This window comes from Myotis lucifugus, unplaced genomic scaffold (genome assembly GCF_000147115.1).
Source record: "Myotis lucifugus unplaced genomic scaffold, Myoluc2.0 scaffold_20, whole genome shotgun sequence".
Lineage (NCBI taxonomy): Eukaryota > Metazoa > Chordata > Mammalia > Chiroptera > Vespertilionidae > Myotis > Myotis lucifugus.
In genome coordinates, this window is record NW_005871068.1 from 6,136,456 (window position 1) to 6,159,710 (window position 23,255).

Below are 23,255 nucleotides of genomic sequence, written 5' to 3' on the forward strand. Positions count from 1 at the left end.
TGCCTAGGGAGTGCAAACTTGTAGCTTTCTGGTGGAGCTGCCCAAATGACATGGCTATAGTGTCTGGCTTCCCCTTTGCTTTTCAATTTTTAAAAACTAGCTAATTTCAATGGTATCAATCCCACTTTTGAGAATATATCCTAAGAATCTCAAAACACAAATTTGAAAGAATATATGCACCCGTGTGTTCATCGCGTGATTTACAATAGCCAAGATCTGGAAATAACCTAAATGCCCATCAGTAGATGAGTGGCTAAAAAGAACTGTGGTATATGTACACAATGAAATTCTACATGGCTGTAAAAAGAAGTAACTCTTACCCTTTGTGATAGCATGAAGGGACCCAGAGATTATTATGCTAAGTGAAATAAGCTAGTCAGAGAAAAACAAGTACTACCATATGATCTCACTTATATGTGGAATCTAATTAACAAAATAAACTGATGAACAAAATAGAAACAGAGGCATGGATACATGGAAGAGACTGATAGTTGTCAGAGGGAAGGAGGGAGGGAGGACAGGATGAGTAAAGGTGACAGAATTAGCCAAAGAACAGTATTCATAACCCATAGACACAGACAAGTGTAGTGATCAGAGTGAATGGGGTTGGGGGCTGTGGAGATGGGCAAATGGGGAGAAAATGGGGATATCTATCATAATGGTATAAAGAAAAAAACCATTAAAGGTACTTAAATTCTAATCTAATTAGCAGTGATCCAATAATGATAGTGATATGCTGATTGAGATGATTCAAATAATTATATCAAGGTGTGAAACCGAAGAACTAAACAGCAAAAGTTAAAATTAGTCATGTATACACTTAAAGGATAATATCTATAAATATAAACAGCACACCTCTGTGGTCAAAATTCCCAGCGAATGGCACTGATTGATTATAACTCAATTTTCCTAAAGTTTAAGGCTTTAGCCTCCTAAAATGCCCATACCAGCTCAGTTGCTCATTATTTAACAATTCGGTTTTACTCCTCAAGTCCCTCAAAAAGGCTCTTTTAAAAACTGGAAACTACATTAACAAATAAATCAAAAGGACAAAGGGGCATGCTCATTCCAAGTTATGCCTTGATATTTTAATGCAAATTTAATCTCATGGGCCCCACATATTTGCTAACTGCTAAATGGACTACCCCAGTTATAGTTTTGTATCTAAGCCAAACAAAAATTGTAAATTTCATTCCAACACACTTTCTAGCCAAAAGGATATAAGCATATTTAATAACAAAATATTATTGATTGCATTCAGTAATACATTTTGTCCTTTGCAATCTTTTTATTGTGAACATAGGCTGAGTTTGTAGTCCAGTGCTCATGTGTTATTTAACGGCTTCTTTAATTTATTAGTTTCCTTAAATGTTTGGGATTTCTACCAAGAAACTATGATTACAAAGAAGTCTGGATTTCCTGTCCAGCTGGGTAGCAGGATAATAAGAATCACTCAGAACCACTGCCTGGGCTAATTTTATTGAACAAGAGAGGCATCTGCATGAACAAACCATAGAAGCTTAACACATCTGGTCAGGAAAGAAATTTATTTTGGCCGGAGAAATTAAAAACCTCTTTTTTTCAATAAACTTATTCTGCCAGGGAACTAGACCAGAATCTGAGGCCATCCTACAGATCTTGAGGGCTTTTTTTCAGTAGAAGGAGCATGAGAGCTGCTGAACTGTTTTCTCTGTCTAGCCAATTTAATATGAGGTTTGCACTGATAATTATTTTACAGTGCTTTCCTAAAAGAGTTTTACAGTATTCAGAGCATAGTGTTAAATTGATTCACCTTTCTCAGGATTAGAACTGTAAGCAATTTGATGAGCTTTTCTCTTTTTTCATCTTCTGACATGTTTTGTTATAACTAAGAAAGTTATAGTCCTTTTTTTCTTGCTGAGAATAATTTATATTTAGTAGTGTGTTTGTACCTGCACAGAGCATAATCTCTCCAGGTTTAAATATGAACATTTGTAGTTTTATGGGTATGATGGTATTAAGAACAGTTCCAAAGACAAATTACACTTTTGGATGTTCATGATACAGAAGTTTATCCCTCAGACCTTATAATTGAACTTTGTAAACTGTGTTTTATCTAGTAAAGAAAGGAAAGAATGTTAAGAAATAAAGGATGGGTTTTATATGACTATTAAACATGATAAATGAAAGGAATCTTGTTACATAACTTTATTGGTTGTTCAATTAAAAGCTGTTAAATGAATGAATCCTATTAATAAAACCCTAATATGCAAATCAACCGAACGGCAGAATGACTGATGGAATGACTGGTCGCTATGACATGCACTGACCACCAAGGGGCAGACGCTTAATGCGGAAGCTGCCCACAGGCCCCACGCCAGCCAAGGCGAGTGCCAGTGGGGGCCCCCCCAATAGCTCGCTGGTTGCCCCACAGAGGGAGGCGACTGGCGGCTGCAGTGGGGGGTGGGGCTGGCGAGTGGGCGGCGCCAGGCCAGCCAAAGTGGGTGCTGGTGGGGGGCCCCCAATCGCCCTGCCAGTTGCCCCACAGATCAACCCTGATCACTGTGCAGGCCTAGGGACCCTACCCATGCACGAATTTCATGCACCGGGACTCTAGTGAAAATATAAATGCTGAAGGGGGCCAATACTTTCCTGTTGGTGAAATGTTTTGCTCCAGTAAAAGACTTAATGGCCACCTACTAGGAGCAGTGATGCATAGGGAACCCTGATTCCTCTTTCTCGTACTTTTATGCCTTTCACAGCTGAGTCCACCACTGATGCTCACCCTCGGTTTCACCTGCCTTCTGTCCAGTTTCATCTTGGAACAAGGGCTCTGATACCCTATCTAACTTCAGGTTTTTTATTATGGACTATGCTCCTCTTATCAACTCCCACTTTCTAGTGGCAGTACAACAGTTAGAGCAACTTGTCAGTCTTAACTTCCCACTTGATAGGAATCTCTTAATTCCAGTGTCTTGCTTGGACAGCTTAACTTCAGTCCTTTTGAAAATTATTCATGCTTGTGTGCTTTCTAGTTCATTTCCAAGGTCCTCTCTTAAAAGGCCAATGATTTCTGCGTGGATATCACATTCAGGTGGTGTATCTGAGTGTAAAGGGTTTTTCCCTGTTTACTGTCTTCTGGGGATAGAGATAGCTGAGCACTATGTGAGCACTGGGCCCCTGAAGGGGAAAAAGTGAGGTGGGACACAGCAAACTGAGATTGTAAGGGTTCCGATCATCAACAGCTGACCCAAACAGAGACTCATGGAGCAGATACCAGGAAACATTTTCTACCACTGCTGCATGCCTTGTAAAGATGGTCTTTGCACCCACAACTTTTCCTTACTTAGGAACAGCACTGATGTCCTACAGGCAGATGGTATTATCATCTGAAGCATTAAGTAAGTGCCCACAGAGACTTGGGTTCCAAGAAAACCCGTAGCCTTCCTTCTGATGTCTGTGGAGATGCAAGTCTGGGCTGCACTCTCCAGAAGGATCTGGTTTAGAAGGATGTTTTGTGTAGTCAAAAAGAAGAACATCACTGGATAGAATCTTCGTTGCATTGATGCAAAGATTCTGTGGTATATAACATGTCCTGTTTACTGCTCCTTCATGGTTGATCACAATTTCTATTTTAGTTTTTCAACTAACAGAGCCAAAAGCTCTAAATTCTCCGTTCTCACTGTCCTAGTGTGAAGCATCAAACTGAGCCTCATATTTAGGGAACTGCACACTGGCTGTTGTGGTTTTGGTCATCCAATGTGTATGTTCCGAAGGTAGGTCCATGAATGCTGAAATATTTCTCTTCTGGTCTGGTTACATCTGGAAGCCACTGTACAGTTAGGCTGGTCTACTCCAGAGCATAGGACTCAGTGATGGCGAACCTATGACACGCGTGTCAGAGGTGACACACGAACTCATTTTTTTGGTTGATTTTTCTTTGTTAAATGGCATTTAAATATATAAAATAAATATAAAAAATATGTCTTTGTTTTACTATGGTTGCAAAAATCAATAAATTTCTATATGTGACACGGCACCAGAGTTAAGTTAGGGTTTTTCAAAATGCTGGCACGCCGAGCTCAAAAGGTTCACCATCACTGGCATAGGTCATCACCAAATCATAAAGAAAAGGTGTTCTTTTCCCATAGTTTGTACTCTTCAGTGATAACACATTCTTCTACTGCATCATAAAAGGCTGCTTTCTTGTGGGCCATGGCACACAAGGGGGATCCCAGGGTTGACTATTGTAAGAAGGGCTGGGAAGCTGTGAGCTCTCACTGTGCCCACAGCCTCTATTGTTTCCTACTGCCCCTCTTTTCTATCCCACTGACTGTATTTGCTTCATTATTTATGGGCTCACTAAGATGAAAAAAACACACACATTTAGATGTCTTCTTTTGCCCAAGGAACTTCTTTTTTTGTCATGGAAAAATCTCTCTCTTTCACATACACACATATTCATTCTCTCTCTCTCTCTCTCTCTCTCTCTCTCTCTCTCTGTCTCTCTCTCTCCCTTCTCCTCTCTCCCCTCCCCTACATTCTCCTCCCTCCACATTCACTCAATTAAATGTCTGTTCTCTGTCATGTATGGAAATAGAGTCTGTGGTGATAGTGATGAAAACAATAATCATCGTGGGGTTTTTTTTTGCATTATTGACTTTATGCCAAGAAAATATTTTGAGGGAGGAGTATTTTATATATCAATGGTTTTTTGTTAATCTAAGGTAAAATAAGTGCAATAACCAGTTAGCCTAGATTTTTTTTAATTGGCCTGATTTTCAAATAGTCTGCATTATCTACCTACATTTCAAGCAATGTGTCCTAATTTTGGCTTGGGAAAATATGATCCTGTTGGAGATATATTTATTTTGGAAAAAATAACCACTTTAGAATTTCACTTTTTCCTTGGGTCAGAGTAAACTTATTTTTAATAGCTTGAAAAAATTCAAAACTTAAGCTTTTAAAAAAAGATCTTTATTGTTGAAAGTATTACATATGTTCCCCCTTTTTTTCCATTTACCTCCTCCACTCCACCCTCACCCCCACACTATTGTCTGTGTCCATGGGCTATCCTATATAATAAAGAGCTAATATGCTAATTAGACCAGAAGGCAGAACAACCTTCCAGAATGACCTTCTGGAATGACCTTCTGGAACAACCAGTGGGTGGGGGTCAGGGAGTGGGGCCGCAGGGCCTCAAGGCACCTGGGACTGCCTCCAGCCATTACAGCAGGGCGATCGATGGGGGATAAGTGGGGGGACTCCGTGATCGATTGCCCCACAGAGGGTGGTGGCAGCCGGGGCTGTGAGGGCCAAGCCCCTTGCACGAATTTCGTGCATTGGGCCTCTAGTGCATGTATAAGTTCCCTGGTTAATCTCTCCCTACCCCCTACCCTCTCCTTCCCACTGAGATTCTTCAGTCTGTTCTATGCTTCTATGTCTTTGTATCTATTTTGTTCATCTGTTTATTTTGTTCATTAGATTCCACATATGAGTGACATCATGTTATACTTATCTTTCTCTGACTGGCTTACTTAGCTTTTTAAAGTTGGAGAATACTTATAAGTTTATGTGGTATGCATGATTTATTAAAATTTTGAGTTTTAGACCAAAATTAACTTAATAAACTTGAGAAATATCCAGCTTTTTTGTATCATGTATGCACATTTTATACATTTAAATTCTTGGGTCTGTGTCTGGTAAATGGATTTCAGAACAGGCCTCGCCAAGATGTGCTACTTTGGCATGTGGCTTATTTTGAGCTAAAGGCAATCAAAATCCTGCAGGCTCAAAATAAACTTTTACCTGCCCCTTAAAAAAATTTAAATTAGGGACCTTGCCCATAATAAAAGTTATCACCAGAGATAACCTTTTATGACCTCTATAGGACAGGGTAAACTTCTAATGACTGAATATCTGATCTTGTTATCATCCTCAGAATGATCGTCCTCCCTTCTGAAGCCTCAGGTGACTTACCTCTTCTTTAACTCAGAATGCCATATATACCTCATTTTACCTTTCTGTCTATGAACCTCTCATGTATGTGGGATTCCCATATGTACATATATAATGAAATTTGGTTATTTTCTCTTGTTAATCTGTCAATTTGATTATTAGACCAGGTGAAAGAACCTGGAAGGATAGTGGAAAATTTTCTTCCTCCCCCAAACTGGCAACATGTGTTTAAAATAGGTAAGAAAGAAATATTTCCTCATTTTAATTTTAAGGCACAAAACATATATTTTAAAAATAGTCTGGTTGGTATATATAGGGAAATTCATAAGTATTGATTGACAGTGATGGGGAGATGGACATATTTTTTTGTAGTTGGTATAAATGGGGTGTGGCTGAAATCACTAGAACCCAACCATAATCTATGCCATCATTTGGTCAAGATAATTCTTTCTTGAGCTTTTATTTTTGTTTTAAATTTTTTTAAAAAAGCTCAATGTTTTTGCTCATTTTATTTTTTTAATAAGAAAAAGTCATTAAATATAGCTCTTTATAAAAACAATATAACTAGTTATATAAATAAATTGATTTTATCCTTATTCTTGATCTGGTCAAGATAATTCTTGACCTATAATAGCAGCAGTGAGCAGTTGTCTTCTTGGTGTTTCTCCCTTTTACACTTTTGGGCTTTAAATGCTTAAAATGGGTCATCTCATTTATCCTTTCTGTGGCCTACACTGACTATTTGTTGCGGCTAATCTTAACAAGTTCCATGGTAAGGCTCAAAGGTACATTTCAGGACATACTCAAAGCATTTTTTTTAACCCTCATTACTTCTCTAACATGTCATGTCATGGTTGCTTGAATATGTCTGCCATTCTGTGAGTGTTTGCCAAGCCCCAGTGGGTTAGTGTAAATAAACGTTGTTAGGCTGCGAGACAGGCTGCATTACAAGACCTATTTGCTGCTTATATTATTCTACTATTTTAACCAAAGCCAATGCATATATTTGAGCATCTACCAGATGTCCAGCATTTTCCTAAGTATTGTGTAGAATATAGGGATGGGATGGGGAAGACAGTATCAGATAGAAATATAAAGAAGGGGACATGTTGAGGACAATAGCCATATATAAAAATATTTAGAAATAATATAAGAACAAATATACATGTGCTTAGATTGTATTGATTAAATTCTTCATGGTATAAGTTATGTATGGGGCAGCTCCAAGTCCTAAAGCCTTGTTGAACTTTAATTGGTTGGAGTACATTATGGTAACTACATTCCATTCATTAGTTGCATGAGTATAGCTGACTTTGTCTAGCATGCTGCTACTTTTTGAATTGTTATCATTGTTAAACACAGTACTTTGCTAGAATGGATCAATTACAACTCACCTTCATGATTGTTAATGGGAATTTTTGACTCCTGAAATACCTTATGTGATAATGGCCCCACCACACTTAATTTTTTCTACCACACTTAATTTTAAATCTAATACATTTTCATTATATTGCTCTATCTTCTAAATTTAGTTGCTAAAATAATCTGAAAGCATCCTTTAGTTCTTAAAAAATATCTAAAACTCAGGTTGTGGAGAAAAGGGAACCCTCATTCACTGCTGGTGGAAATGTAGACTGGTACAGCCACTATGGAAAAGTCTGATGATTCCTCCAAAAATTAAGAATGGAGTTTCCGCCCTAACTGGTTTGGCTCAGTGGATACAGCGTCGGCCTGCGGACTGAAGGGTCCCAGGTTTGATTCCGGTCAAGGGCATGTACCTTGGTTGTGGGCACATCTCCAGTAGGGGGTGTGCAGGAGGCAGCTGATCAATGTTTCTCTCTCATTGATGTTTCTAACTCTCTATACCTCTCCCTTCCTCTCTGTAAAAAATCAATAAAAATATATTTAAACAAGGAAAAAAAAGAATGGAGTTTCCATATGACCCAGCAGTCCCTCTCCTGGATATGTACCCCAAAATTCAAAAATATGTATTCATAGATATGTGCACTCCTATGTCCATTGCAGCATTAATCACAGTGGCCAAGACACAGAGACAACCAAAGTGTCCTGCAATAGAGGATTGAATAAAGAAGATGTGGTACATACACACAGTGGGGTACTACTCAGCCATAAGAAAAGAGGAAATACTGTCATTTGTGGCAACATGGATGGATCTTGAGAATATTATGCTAAGTAAAATAAGCCAGTCAGAAAAAGCTAAGAACCATATGATTTCACTTAGATGTGGGATATAAAACTGAAACTCATGAACACAGACAGTGTGGTGGTTGCCAGAGGGAAGGGGTGGAGAGAGTGGGGGGTGAAGGGTGCCTAGTATATGGTGACAGAAGAAGATTTTACTTTGGGTTGTAGGAACACAGTGCAGTATACAGATCATATATCATAGAAATGTACGCTTGAAACTTATTTGACCCTATTGACCAATGTCATCCCAATACATTTAATAAAAAAAAAGTTCACATCATTCTCTGTTCTCTACCCCACACCCCTTGGTAATCACCACACTGTTGTTTGTATCCATTAGTTTTTTTTTCTCTTTTATTTTTTTTCTCAACCCTTCCACCCTACCCCACTCCCAAAAACTTTCAGCCTGTTCTCTATCTTTGAGTCTGTCTCTATTTTGCTTGTTAGTTTATTTTGTTCATTAGCTTCCACATATGAGTGAAAAAATATGGTACTTGTCTTTCTCTAACTGGCTTATTTCACTTAGCATAATGTTCTCCAGGTCCATCCATGCTGTCACAAAGGGTAAGATTTCTGCCTTTATTACAGCTTAGTAGTATATTGTATAAATATACCATAGCATTTTCATTACTCATGCACTGATGGGCACTTGGGCTGTTTCCAAATCTTGGCTATCCTATATAATAAAACCCTAATATGCAAATTGAACAAACAGCGGAACGACCAGCGAATGACCGGTTGCTATGATGCGCCCTGACCACCAGGGGGCAGACGCTCAATGCAGGAGCTGCCCCCTGGTGGTCAGTGCGCTCCCACAGGGGGAGTGCCGCTCAGCCACAAGCCGGGCTGATGGCTGGCAAGCACAGCGGTGGTGGTGGTGGTGGTGGTGGTGGGTCAGCTCCTGAGTTGAGCGTCTGACCCCCAAGAGGGAGGTGACCAGTGGCGGCGATCAGGGGGCGGGGCCGGCCAGTGGGTGGCACCAGGCCACCAGCCAAGGCGGGTGCCAGTGGGGGGGCCCCCCGATTGCCCCACCCGCCAGTTGCCCCACAGATTGGCCCTGATCGCAGGCCAGGCCTAGGGACCCTACTCTATATATTGGGAACAGTCTCTTAGATTTAAAAATTAAAACCTGGCAAAGCTACTCTAACTCTGAAAAAACAGGATGATGCAGTGATGACATGCATGGGCTCTGGTTTGCACATTTTGTGGTCAGCCCTGATTCTGACACTTATAACTGTGTGACAAAGCCTATTACTTAACTTCTCACTGCTTCAGTTTTTCCACCCATAAGATGGGAAAAATGGTACTACTGCCTCAGAAGGAATATGTTATATACTACTTTTTATAATCAGGGCAAAAAATGTAGCTGCCCATACAACAGCAAGATTCCTTTCACCTGTATGAAAAGTATGGTCACTGGTGCATGCAGCGTCCCAGATTGCAAGAGGGATGTCCAACTGCTGGTTTAGGCCTAGTCGCCATGGGACATCCCCCAAGGGCATAGGCCAGGCTGAGGGACCCCCTTCCCATGCATGAATTTTGTGCACCAGGCCTCTAGTTGTAAATAATGCTGAAATGAACCTAGGGTGCATATACTCTTTTGGATTAATGTTTTGGGTTTCTTCAGATAAATTCCCTGAAGTGGGATTGCTGAATAATAAGGCAGTTCCATTTTAAATTTTTGAGATAACTTCATACTGCTTTCCACTGCAGCTGCAACAGTCTGCATTCCCACCAACAGTGAATGAGGGTTCCCTTTTTTCTACATCCTCGCCAGCACTTATTGTTTATTGATTTATTGATGATAGTCATTCTGACAGTTGGGGGATAAATGCTGTTGGAAAGAGACCTGACTTGTGGTGGTGAACACAGAGTACAGTGTACAGATGATGTATTGTGGAATTGTGCACCTGAAACCTGTATAATTTTGTTAGCCAGTGTTACCACAATAAATTAAATAAAAAGGAAAAGTTCACATAGATGTGATGCCATATGCTAGATTTTTTAATCTGTGTGCATATCAAGAACACTTAGTTCATGATTTTTACTTTCCTTGAGGACTAGTAAAGTTTTTAGAGGGTTTTGTTAGCATTTGCTAGGTCCAAGGACTCAGATCCTGGTCCTGGTTCTTTTTCTCCTACACATAGTAACAGACTGATATTTCTATACTAATTATGTAACTCAGCTTATCAAGATTTTAATGTGCAGAGGTTAAGTGATTTTTTAGAAGTCAAACTGCTAATAAATGGTATATTTATTTTTTACAAAGGAAAATTCTGCTCTACAAGAGTTATACAATCTTATACATCAGAAATAGAGGGAAGTACATTTAGAAGTGAACCAATTTTATACTGTTTGATAATGAGGGATGTATGTTATTAAAATTTCATTACATCTTCTTTCAAAATAGGTATGTTTTTATTGACTTTCTTATTGTAAAGGTATTATAAATGTAGTTCTTAATACCCACATTTGAAGTTGTTTACATTGTATGTGAATATTCTTACAGCCTTTTTCTGTGTTTTTTTAATGTGATATATAATATTTTGAAACTGTTTTCTTCCCCTCTGTTTTAGGCTATGGATATCTTTGAGTGCCATTAAATACAAATCTTCATTCTGATTAGAATGGCTACAAAGTAGTCTATTGAACTGATGTGTTTTAACTTACTGAAGCAATCTCTTATTGATCAACATTTGGTGTCCGCATTTTCTCTCTGGTAGTGACAAGACAGAGAGTATAATGTCTATGAGAGTGTGTGTGATGCAAACTTTTAAAAATTCAAAGATCATCCTTTCATCTGATTACCTCAAGATTCATTTCCAGAACTTGTATAGCAATATCATTTTTTCTTTTGTCCACTGCTCATTTATGTTTATAAATTGGTATTCTAAAGTCCCAATAGTCTGTAGAGGGGGAAAACAGGTACAAAGAAGGGAACTTTAATTTTTCTAATAATCTGCTATGCATCAGATACTGTAAATACAGTATTTCATTTAATACCCATTTAACCCTAAAAATTGAGTAGTGTTTATTTGGGGACAACAAAGAATTTCAATTTGGGATATGGTCTACTAGTGAACTGCATACCAGTCCAGAGAACAGAGGAGAGGAACCCTTTTTTTTTAATAGAGGAAAGGGAAGGTCAGAGGGACTGTTGTAAACAAATAGTTCATTGGAGGGAATTGGGAGTTCGAAGTGTAGTGGCTTTTCATTGGCTGAGTTATAACAATCTTTCATTGGCTGAGTGATTGCTGGTGTGGACAAGATCCCTCTTTATTCTGCTACTAGAAGCCTGGTGCATGAAATTCATGCACTTGGGGACAGTCCCTCAGCCTGGCCTGCACCCTCTCTCAGACTGGGAGCCCTCGCGCCACCACCCCTGCACTCGCCAGCCATGAGCCCGGCTTCTGGCTGAGCGGCACTCCCCCTGTGGGAGCACACTGACCACCAGGGGGCAGCTCCTGCATTAAGCGTCTGCCCCCTAGTGGTCAGTGCGCGTCATAGTGATGGGTCATTCTGTTGTTTGGTTGATTTGCATATTAGCCTTTTATTATATAGGATAATAGTAGGATAAAAAAATCTTATTAGAGATGGAAAGTACTTTCTTTCTGTTTGGAGTAATTGAGGATGAGTGGTAGGGTGTGAGAGTTCCCCATACAGGTCATCCCAACTCCAGTTTAAATGAGGTTTTTGTCCATTAGTCTTCATGGTAGAGAATTTAAGTTACTTGCTAAAGGCCACATTGCAAGTGGCAGGGCCAAAAGGGAATTCAGTTCTAAATACAGAACTTTGTTTTAAAATTGAAGTGAAATTCACATAATGTAAAATGATTTAAAAACGTACAAATTAGTGTCATTTAGTACGTTTATAGTGTTATGCAATCATCAACTTTAGTTCTAAAACATTTTCATCATCCCAAAAGGAAAATCTGTATGCAAGTTATTCCCCATTTCCTTCTCTCTAATCCCTGGTAACCACTAATCTGCTTTCAGTCTCTATGGATTTACCTATACTGGATTTTATATAAATTGAATCATATAATACATAAATTTTGTGCCTGGATTATTTTCCTCAGCATGTTTTTGAGGTTCATCTATGTTGTAACATTTATGGCTGAATGATATTCCATTATATGTGTATTCCATAGTTTGTTTATACGTTAATTTGTTGATAGACATTTAAGTTTTTCACTTTCTGGCAATTGTGAATGGTGATGTTATGAAAATGAATGTACAAGGATTCAAGCACTTGTTTTCATTTCTTTTGGGTAAATAACTTGCAGTGAAATTGCTGGGTCATCTTATCCATAGAACTTTTGCAGCCTACTTTTACATGGGTATGAGTACTTGTATGGTAATACATTTCCTTACTACAGTGGGGCCTTGACTTACGAGTGTCCTGACTAACGAGTTTTTTGAGATACCAGCTGTCTCTCGGCCGATTTTTTGCATTAAGTTGACAGAGTAATTTGAGTTAACGAGCTCCTTAACAAGCTTGATCTCGGAAGGAATTAAACTCGTATGTCAAGGCCCCACTGTATTTAAAATTAAAATTTTCAAGTAATTATTTTTAAATATTGAATAATCACCCAGTTTGTTATTGTGACAAAGTTTGATGTTTAAGGAATTAACGTCTTCACACTCCAGGCGTCTCATTCATGGAACTTGAGACTCCTATTAAAATTGTTATAATTTAGAGTTGAAGAAAGCACAAATACAGTTTTTAGCTGTGGCTATTGTTATATATAGTTTAGTTGACCCTTCTGGTTCAAGGTCAAATGTGTTGTTAGTGAGTGGCCTTATCCACAGAAACCACAGATCCTTATAAATTCCCTGCTTATAATTGGGAAGACAAATCATGAATTTTTTAAAACTTAGTGCTGAAGACAATCTTTAAAGGAATCATCTCGATGAGGACATTTTTACATATAATTGCCCAGGAAACTAACTACTCTCTGGGGACCTTGAGTTCATATTGGATTTCTATGTAACTTCTGCCTGTGTATTTTGAAGTCTGGAAAATAGACTCAGGGAAAATTGGAGTGGGCAAGAGAAGTTCCCTACTTACTGTCAGTAAAGGAAAGCAGCTGCCATGGCTTATCAGGGTAAGTGGGCCTCATTATCTCTCAGCAGTTTCTACCAGAACAGCTAGCCCAAGGAATTACCTTCTCCCTAAAGCATAAAATATAAGAAAGGAAATAGCTTTTTTTAATCCAAGGAGGAGAGGAAGCATGAAAGATTGGGAAAGGAGAAAGAAAGGAGAATTTAGTGTGTTTAATTATAGTATTTTTCAGATGTAGGATACCAGAGAGATCACCTTAATTCCACATCCCTACTTGAAATAGGGAGGTACTGGCTTAAAGTCACACAGCCCTGTGGTTATAGAATCCAACTATGCATCCTCCCTTGGCATGTGTATTAGTTTCCTAGGGCTGCTGTGACAAGTTAACCCATGATTAATGAGTTAAAACAACACAAATTTATTATTTTACTATTCTGGAAGACAGAAGTCTGACACAAGTCTCATTAGGCTAAAGTCAAGGTTGGTGGGCTGCATTCTTTTCTGGAAGCCCTAGGGAAGAATCTGTGTCCTTTTCCAGCTCTAGAAGCTGCCCAATTTCCTTAGCTTGCAGACTGCCTTCCATCTTCAAAGTCAGCAATCACATCACTGACTTCTGCTTCCATCCTCACATCTACTTCTCTCTCTTGCCTCCCTCTTTTACTTATAAGGATCCTTTGGGCTCAGTCAGAGAATCCAGGATAACCTCAAGATTCTTCACTTAATCACATTTTTAAAATCCTTCTTGCCATGTAAAGTAACACATTCATAGTTTCTGGAGATTTGGACATGGCCACCTTTGGGGGCCATTGTTCTATCTATCATGACACGACAACTCCTTTGAGGAGAAAAATATGCAGAAAGAAACAAAATATATACCCCTCTCCCAAGGACTTTGTAGATTTCTTTATTGACAAGTATATTTACTCATGGAAAAGCAGTGCCTTTTATTTGTGTTATATATATTTATTTATTTTAATCTGCACCTGAGGAGTAAGGATATATTTTCTATTGATTTTTAGAGAGAGTGAAAGGGGTAGGGGAGGGGACAGAGAGAGGGAGAGAAAAGAGAAACATTGATGTGAGAGAGACACATTGATTAGTTGCCTCCCATACTCATCCTGACCTGGGAATGGGGATCGAACCTGCAACCCAAGTATGAACCCTTGACCAGGAATCGAACTCCTGACTCTCCAGTGTGTAGGCCAACACTAACCACTGAGAACCACGGTCCGGAGCTGTTATATAATTTAAAAACTACTTTTGCATATAATATTTTATTGTCACCCTTTTCTTAGGGGCAAGTAAGACTTGAAAAATTAAGAGAATTTTCAGAATAAATGGTAGCTCTGTGTTATGTGTTCCACATATTTATGTCTAAATTCAGTGTTCACAACATTCTACCCACATCTGATGAAAGTGATTTTTTAATTCCTTTTTTAATTCCTTCTGACTTTGAAGAAATGGAAGGGTAAGTTGTGATATATTGGTTGATTTGTGGATATTCTTCATCATGTAAAACATTCCCAATACCTTTCAAAAACATAAAAATAGCACTGCTTCTTCTGGATTTATGTTGTAAGATACTGTAAAGCTCCTGATGTCTTTTACTGTGTTACATCTGTAGCTATACTCTTCTGTTGTAAACTAAATTGAATTCTAACACTTTCTAGTCTACTCAGAAAACACTAAGGAAACTGAATTCTTTTATTGTGTGTGAATTTTTAGAAGCCAAATTATTGGTATAAATGGCATGTAATATGCCTGTTGACCAGTTCATAAATTTGGATTATTCTTGAGGATAGTAATCATATTTTATTTACTTTATGGTGTTACACTCTGAGCTATGTACCTAACGCTCCATAGGATTTTAGTAGGATTTTAATAAATTTGTAATGATTGTAATTATTTAATACTGACTGCATCTTAAGCTTTGAAAAGAACTGCAAGTTTTAAATTTGTGGTTTTAATTTAATTTCTAAATTAATCGCACATTGATAAGAATAACTATTAACTATGTTACCATTTTAAAATGAGACATTTCATGGGTCCCCAAAGGCTCTTCTCTTATCTCCAAAATGAGGAACAAAACTAAACTAAACAAAATCACAGATAATGGCAGAGCTTTTTACTTTGGAAGACTTGAAAATTGGTTGGAATAAAGAAAGTTATGATTTTAAATATCAAACTAGTTAACTTTCTACCAAATAAAAAAATTACTGTTGGAATATTATTTGACATTATTTATTTATCTATTTATTTTTGGAATATTTGACTTTTACAATACTGTAACCATTTGAAAAAAATTCAAATTCGATGAGTGGATCAACTATCTTTCTCTCTTTAATTTAGTAACCGCTTCACTTCTGTGGTGAAACCCCAGCTGCCAATTTGGTCAGTCAATCCCATCAGTGACCATGTTTCATTTAGTTCTTTAGGCTGATGTTTATTTAGAATTAATAAGTCACAGCACAGTTGAGGTTATACTTACCAAGAGTCTTTTTTCTGGGATTTTATGGGTGAATTAATAATTACTTAATATTTTTCTAGTTTATGTAACTAGGCTTAAGTTACTGATTGAGCTTATTTGTGAGCTTATATTGGACTAACTTTTATATGTTCTGTATAAAGAGGATGCACAAACAAAGAACTATCATACTTTACCGATTCTCAGTATACATTAACATTTTTGAAATCAGGACTTAATCTGAAAATCTAATTAGCAGCATTACATTTCTTTTACTGGTGCACAGTGGATGGTGGTTTTTTTGACATTCATTGACAACTTATTTTTCATGAAATCTTACATTTATATGACTCTAAGCATGAGCATTTTCGTTTTAATTTGCATAATTCTTCTTTAGGATTGTTTACAGAGTAGATTTAGAACTCCTTCCTACTTAAGACTTTCTTCATTGATGTAATTTCATTTTAAAGTATGAATGGTTATTTAAAAATAAAACTAAGATGCAAGTGAACCTGTTTATGTGCAGTAGTTCAAGGAATGCATTTGACAGAGTTGAATAGATTCAGTGGGATCTTGACACTAAGAGTAATGGGGATTTCTCTTATATAGTTTTCATTTTCCTTTATAAACTTCAATTATTCTACATCAGTTGATTTGTTTAGAATGAATTGACCAAACTAACCTATTCTATATGGCCTAAAATTTCTGAGGAATCAGGAGCTGGGTAAATCTTGCTCACTGTTGTTTCTATTTATATATGAATTCTGTCTTGGTCATACAACCTAAATAAGTCTATAACATATTGAATTGAAGTAAACAAAAGACATTCTCAAGATTTAAAGTTTTATCTCAGAAGAGTACTGAAGATATTTAAAACACAAATAATTTTGATTTCAATTAAAGAAAAACAATGAAGAAAAACAATTAGAATTGATTATATCTTTCTTCTAGACCCCCAAAGAGGCAGGTTTTTACTCCTGACCCCTTCCAAATTTCTCTAGTGAGATTTCTAAGCAAGGCTTACCCGAAAATATTGTTGGTGATTTGGGATTGACACACTAAAAATACAAGGTGAATACTTGGAAAAGAAAATGCATCTGGACATGTGGTTAGCTACAGGACCTTCCCCTTTGTCCCAGATGACACCCCCACATACTCTAACTTTCCAGACAAGAACATCAAAATTAATGTTGTTTACTCTAGTAGAAAATGATCAGAATTATTTTCAGCTTTTAATAAAGACCTCAGTAGCCTTAGGAAAATTGGACATATTACTTCACTTGTCGTTTTTAAAATATAATTGTATCACCTTAATTATCTAATGAAAATGGGGTTATTCATTTTAAATATTAAGGAATGCTTTTAACTAGAGGATTTTTCCCCTGCATGTTAATTCCCCTCCCTTTTGTATTCTATATTATCTGAATGGCCTTGCAAAGGTCAGAAAAGGATATTATGGACAAAGCTAGAGTAAGTAATTAAAGAATGATAAAATGCTTATTTTTATTTACAGTGTGCACTTAATGTTTGCAGAATTTGGGAAAGTTTGAGAATTGTAAAACGGGTACTCATAGCCCAGAATCCCATGTTCTCCAATAATAAAATATTTTCTTTGAAATAATTTTTATAATTTATAAGGAAAAAGTTTTATTTGTGGGCTTTAAATATATGTTTTTAATGATTTTAGAGAGGGAGGGAGGGAGGGAAGGAGGGAAGGAGAGAGAGAGAGAGAGAGAGAGAGAGAGAGACAGATAGACATTGATCTGTTGCCACTGGGAACTGAATTTGAAACCTGGGTGTGTGCCCTGACTGGGAATCAAAATAGTGGCCTTTTGGTGAATGGTATGATGCTCAAGCAACTGATCCACACTGGCCAGGGATATTTGTGGGCTTTTTAGGTGACTATTAATATTTTCTTTTAGGTTATACAGTCCTATATTTCAGTGTCTTTATCTTGAAGTACTGAAGTAAAATATGCCCTTCATTGAATTCAACATCTCTGTATTCCAGCATAATTATTACTTTAGGACCTATAAATACCATGCACCTTTTTCTTTTTCTTCCCAGAATCATTCTCCATACCCTCCAAGGCCATCCTCATTTATGTGTATTTACAGAAATGATAACCAGAATAGAATTAAAGTTTATTAGGTAAGCAGATCAGCTGAATTAGAAATTTCGGATATGTCAAAAGGAAATTTAAACTCTTTCTGGATTTGTGCTTTGAGTTCCCTTTATTTTTTTTGAAAAGTTTAGAATTTATTATACTTCATAGTGTGTAGAACAGCATCACTTTTAGCATGGACAAAAATTAATGTTTTCTTTGGCCAGCAAACAACTGCTTCAACAAAATATAGCAATAACTATCCATTATAGGAACTACCTTTTGTTTGTACAATATCTGTCATGTTATAATACATCAAATATTTATCAAAGTTGACATTAAAGCTTGCAAGGGGCTTTTTCATTTTATTCTCATCATGACTCCTTGGATTAGGTATCATTATTTAATTTCTGAAAATAGAGAAATAGAAGATTGAGGGACTCTATATCTTGTCAAAACAATCATATTTGTACATTGTCAGTATTTTAAACCCTCATTTTCTGATTTTAAAAGTGCTTTAATTTCCCCCATATCAAGGGGCTTATTTGGTTGGTGCTTAAAATTACTATCAACTGCATATAATCTCTACACATTGAATGATGATGAATATCATCTATGTAACAATAACATTATATAGCCATTTGAGGGCACTTCAAATTTTTGAATTTCACAGGAATTGTCTCCATTAGCCTTCCTTTTTTTTCTGTTAATCATCACTCTAGGATATTTTTTCCATTGATTTTTTTTAGAGAGAGTGGAAAGGGGGTAGGGATGAGGGAGAGAGAGAGAGAGAAAGGGAAGAGAGAGAGAGAGAGGAAGAGAGAGAGAGAGAGAGAGAGAGAGAGAGAGAGAGAGAGAGGAGAGAGAGAGGAGAGAAGAGAGAGAATATGAATATCAATGTGAGAGAGACACATCAATTGGTTACCTCCTGCACATGCCCTGATCAGGACCTGGAGATCAAACCCACAACTCAAGTACATGCCCTTGACTGAGAATTGTAACTGCAACCCTTTGGTGCCTGGGCCAATGCTCAAACCACTGAGAAACCTCAACCAGGGCTCCTGGCCTTCTTTAGAAAAATGTTATCAGTAAATTTTTTATAATCCTGCTTATGGTGAGAGATATTGACAAAATTGGGTTGTGAATCACATTGTAGTCATGATCTATTTTTAAATTAAATTATTTTATATTAGTTGGGTGGGGAAGAAAATAAGTCTTTATGAATATACCCTATATACAAATGTGAGACCAATCATCTCACATTTAAATTCACTCAGGAAATGGTAAATTTGAAAACATGTAATGGATGTATGAGAATAAATATTAATAAAATGAGAAAGGATTTTCCGCCCTCATTAATTTATCTCACTGTAAAAATTGTTTAAAATAATTTTTACTATTGTTATTTAACCCACTGTGTGAGAACTCAAAAGGCATTTTGAAATAAATGGGTGATATATTTCAGAAAGTAAGACTTTTCAATTGTAGAGTTTCTTTTGCCAATGCTACATAATCAAGTTCCACTTCAGGGCCTTAATAACAATCTTTGTCAGACTCAAAAAGGAATTTCTACCTTCTAGCTCTAGGTAAAATACTCCTAAAATATGCCACAGAGCTGAATGAAACACTATGCCTATTCGCTTGCCAATCTGGAGATTGGATATTTGTGTTTGTAATGAAAAATATTCACAATATTTTGTGCAACACTGTTGGTGGCATATGGGGCTTGATTAGTGTCCTGGCTTGGTCACCTGCTACCTATATGGACTTAAACTGATACACTTTATATGTGTGTAGAATAGGAATTATAACACCTACCACTTAAATTAATTGAAAGGATTTGAGCTAAGATATATAATCCACTTAACATTGATTTGGCACATTTGAGCCATGTTATGAAAAGCTGTTGCTGTTTTTCACTTTGAAGTATTTGCCTTGCTGCCTTTAAATGTGTGTGTGTACATGGAGGTATACCAGGAATTAAAAGCTGTACATGTAGTGTGAATATTTCATCTGGATAGTGGCTTCTATTTTGTATGGCTGCAAAAATTATTTGAATAAGATATTATCTGAAGTTTTGGTGATTAGCAATTTCACCAGTAACTAATTAGCCCATTGGCAATTATACTTTTTGACTGAAAGGATGTGACCAGAAAATAGTGACAGGGTATGCAATGGATATTCTCGTCACTGCATTAGGCACTGAGATTATAAAAGGGAAAATACTAAAAAAATGCTTTTAAGTAATAATTCTTTTAACATGAGATCAGTGCAGTCTTTTCCATATATAAGCTATGTGTTCTACCTAGAAACACATTTCTACCTGATAAAACCAATTTAATTATAATGCAAACATGAAAAGGTCTAAATAGTAATGTTACAATCTGCAAGTACCCTTTGCAATTAAATTTAGCTGTAAATTTGCAGGTGCACATATTACTCTTTATTGAAAAATAATCAAATAAAGACGGGTTTTTTTAGAATCAAAAATATAAGGTGATTTAAATTTTGCATTAAAAGTGATAGTTATTTCATCTCAGCAACTAGAATTCCAAATAATTGTAGTTTATATGTTATGTTATTCCATTAGAATGAAGTATGTTGGGCATGAGTCTGTATAAACCTCTTTTCAAGATGCTTGTTTTTGGGGCTGTCTCTCATTGCCCTCAATCTCTCCTTCATCCAGGCTATCTGAAGGAGTTGTTTATATTCTGTCACTTCCTCCAACTCCCACTCAGTCCTCAAGCCATGCTATTTTGGCCTTTGTCTCCTTCATTTGATGAAAGACATCTTGCTGAGATCATCAAGAACATCTTTAGCTAGCTTCAGTGGAAGTTTTTATTCCTCTTTGAAGCTTGATCTCTTAGCAGTAATAGATAAGACCATTCTCTCCTTGAAGCACTTTCTTAGAGTGCTTCTGAGGCAGAAAATTCTTCTAAATTTTCTCTTTCTTTCCCATTCCCTGCTTCTGTTGAAGGTGTATTTTCCTAGAACACAATCTGTTTTCTTTCTAGGCATTCCCATTCACTTTATATGCTCGGTTTTAATTACCACTTGGATAAATCAGGATGAACTAGGCAATAATCTTGATTAACACTCCCAAATTTCAATGGATTAAAACAATAAAGACTGTTTCTTATTCATGTTATGTGTCCTATGATAGATACCTAGGTTAATGGATCAACTTTTGTATGAAATGTTTCTGGTCTCTATGTCATAGGGAAAGAAAGTTGTGAGTTTTTGCACCAGCTCTTCCATGATCCCATGTGGAAGTAACACAGATCACTTCTACTTTGAAATTGTTGGACAAAACTAATATGACTCCACCAAAATGAGGTTGAAAATATTTGCTTTCCTGGTTTTCAGCTATTTGGCCTGAAAGCAAAAATAAACTTACTTCCCAAAGGAGAATTCATAAATCCCATCCAAAAGTCCAGAATCTCTAGATAATGTATGATAGTTACTACCTGAGGATAATACATGGGTCCATAGAGTGAGAGGTCTATGATAACTTCAGTTAATTGAGAGAAAGGGAAGTGTGATTGGGGAAGCAAGCATGGCAAATCTAAGAATTATATATAGAAAGCTAAGAATTATATATAGAAAACAGTTATATAGTTCTAAGATATATTATTTGCATATTAAACTATTGTTTAAAACTGATTTAACTAATATGTTCCCACTGTATAATTTAAATTAAAATCCTTCTAGCTTTCAATATCCGTTTCATCAGTGACTGTCAGCCAACCCTCTAAAGCAGCGGTTCTCAACCTGTGGGTCGAGAACAATGAAAATACATCCTGCATATCAGATATTTACATTACGATTCATAACAGTAGCAAAATTACAGTTATGAAGTAGCAATAAAAATGATCTTATGGTTGGGGGTCACCACAACATGAGGAACTGTATTAAAGGGTCTCGGCATTAGGAAGGTTGAGAACCACTGCAAGTTTAGGGAGGGCATCACCCCACTTACCAGTTCTAATTTTGTATCTCCCAGGATAGACTAGGTTATGCTACAAGTAGCAAACACTCCTCAAATCCCCCAAAAATTCAGTGGCTTAAAAGAAAAAAAAATGTCTCACTCTGGTTATATGCTACACTTCCTTTGTGGATCTGCTGGGGCCTGTGCTCCATATTGTCCTTATTCCGAGACCATGGTTGGTAGAGAATTTCCTATTGGTAACTAAATGTTCTGTTCAAAAGTTCCATGTTGCTTCTTCTCATAACTCATTGATCAGACCTACTGAATGATCACACTGTGCCAGTCTTTTGCCTGTTTGCCCTGAGTCCATTCTCCACCCTTGTCAAACTGGCTCTGGTTTGCAAGGGACTGCATTTCCCTTGTTTCCTTGCTCTCTGGCTTTCAGGTAGCTCCAGTCATTGGGAAATAGTGATGGAAGAATGGAGGGCCAGAGGAATGGAGAAACTAGATTATTGCATTTTGTCCCTCTTTCAGATTTGGAGGGCATCTCCAGCAGCAGTGGCTTCTCTGTGATTTCAGCTCCCAAAATAATAGGCACAGGGTGGTTTCATCTTCCACAAGTGGCTTCCAGAGTCAGGTAAAACTACTTCCTCTTTGACTCTTGTCTTTCTTCTTTGCTCTACATCCTCTATGTGGCTTCTCAGCGATTTCAACATCTGTATAAACAATTCCATGTATTAAATTTTCTGTGTTGAAATGTTAAAGTGGTTTCTGTTTTTGATGATACCCTGACTGATAAATCCAGGTTAGGATGTGCAACCCTACCATGTCCCCAGAGGACAGAGAGCTAGGAATAATTGGTGAATAGCTCTCATGACTGCCATACGACTTATATTTGGCATGCAATATTCCTCTCACTAGCTAGACCTCTTCTGAGCTCCAGACCAAATAGTCAGACTACATAACTGATACCTCATTTTGAATGTTTCAAAGGCACAGTAAGCACATCATGTTAAGGTCACAACACATGATCAACTCCCATAAGCCTCATCCTGTTTTGTTCTCTCCTTCAATAAGTAATGACCTCATATCTTTTGTGAATCAAGCAAAAACTTCAGTCATTTTTGAAACCTTACTCTCTCTCAGTTCATATAACCATATTTTCAACATAATTGTAACCATAACCATACCTACAATCATAACCATTGCAACAGTGCCCTAACTATCTCTTAATTCTATTCACTTCTCTAAATTTCCACTGCTGTCACTGTAATCCAGGCTCCTGCACTCGACTGGACAATGGCAATAATATATTAACCTTGCTCTGAATGCCATTCTCACAAAGTCAGTTCATAAAGAACTTCAGATGTTCAGTGACATTCAATAACTTCCACTTGTTCTTAAGAGAAATACAGTACTCCTTAATATAATCTTTGAAGACCTAGCTGTGATTTTATATTTCACTAGAGGCCTGGTTCATGAAATTTGTGCACTGAGGGTGGGGTGTCCCTCAGCCCAGTCTGTGCCCTCTCGCAGGCTGGGAGCCCTTGGGG

General features: G+C 37.2%; 1 protein-coding gene and 1 pseudogene across 1 annotated transcript in view; one reads left to right on the forward strand and one right to left on the reverse strand.

Annotated features, from left to right (window-relative positions):
- The window catches only part of IL1RAPL1 (interleukin 1 receptor accessory protein like 1), a 1,338,708-nt gene that overhangs the window by 84,675 nt on the left and 1,230,778 nt on the right, over positions 1–23,255 (forward strand). The window lies entirely within an intron of this gene.
- On the reverse strand, positions 3,070–4,196 carry LOC102442209 (annotated as a pseudogene).